Source organism: Seriola lalandi, unplaced genomic scaffold (assembly GCF_002814215.2).
Source record: "Seriola lalandi dorsalis isolate HSWRI2012SDOR001 ecotype SW California unplaced genomic scaffold, Sedor1 jcf7180001978570, whole genome shotgun sequence".
NCBI lineage: Eukaryota > Metazoa > Chordata > Actinopteri > Carangiformes > Carangidae > Seriola > Seriola lalandi.
In genome coordinates, this window is record NW_019449236.1 from 1 (window position 1) to 1089 (window position 1089).

General features: G+C 40.7%; 1 long non-coding RNA gene across 1 annotated transcript; it reads right to left on the bottom strand.

The window, feature by feature from the left end:
* Nucleotides 1–503: 503 nt before the first annotated feature.
* LOC147820192 (uncharacterized) lies at nucleotides 504–1030 on the bottom strand. The gene is made up of 2 exons (XR_015437438.1): nucleotides 957–1030; nucleotides 504–708 (listed from the first exon to the last, which is right to left on the bottom strand). It is a non-coding gene; the product is annotated as an uncharacterized LOC147820192 (long non-coding RNA).
* Nucleotides 1031–1089: the final 59 nt, after the last annotated feature.

A 1089-nucleotide genomic window follows, 5' to 3' on the forward strand; every position in this document is an offset into this window, starting at 1 on the left:
AGACAGACAGCACTGTCTGGAATTAGTGCGCTCAAGGATTTTCATTTCAAAACTGCACTAATGCATCTGCTTCTGACCAAAGACCCATCACAGTGGAAACCAAATGATGTGGCTTGGAGGCTACGAGACTTACTGGACTTCATGGAGAGAAGCCTGGAGAAAAAGCTCCTGCACCATGTTTTGATTGGGAACCCTTTAACCAAGAATATTATTCAACTCCCTGCTGAGTTTACTCAAGCAAAGCCAGTTAATCTCTTCCATCTCCTTGTGGTACATGACTGTATCTGCAGAAATGCTCTGATGCATTTCCAGGAAATGCTCAGAAACACACACATGCTGATACATGATTATGTTGATAAGTGTCAGCCATTTGAGAAAATGTAGTTTTGAAGTCTTAAGTGTACAGTTTAACTTATGGCTTTAATCTCTTTACCCTTACAGCAATGAGTGTTTTATGACATTGAGCAATAGAAACATCAAGTATCAGAAAGCCATTTATTTAAAAAAAAATCTAAGCATTTCCACATGATTTATTTTAGTAGTCATGCTCCCAGTAGTTTACAAAGTCGCTGTGCTCTGCCATGTCGGAGTCCTCCAAACTGAATGTGTCAGCATCAAGCGATTTCATCTGAGGGTGAACATCCACATATCCATCCCTGCCGCTCACGTCAACCTTCCAAGAGTGACTAGAGACGATATTACTGGAAGCTGTTGATAAATCACAAATCTTATTTGAGGAAGAGTAGCTTTGAGCCATTTTGTCTGAAGAAACTGCAGGAGTGTCAAATAATGGATAAGCAGTTTGGACTTGTAATACTGCCTGTACATGACAGCAAAATGCTTCACAAGTTAACTGATGTGCAACAAGAAAATCATGTGTAAAACCACTGCATTTCATACTAATGGCTTTTGTAGTGACTTTCTGTAATGTGTAAACAAAAAAGGTGGATCCTTACCCCTGGGCTGTGCTGAGGGGCAAGTCGATTCACAGCAGGTGCACACTGAGTCGTCACCGTAAAGCTCCTTCCACCTAAACCATTAACAGTTTTATTAGGTCTTCAAATGTCAGCTGGCAAGCATGGCAATAAA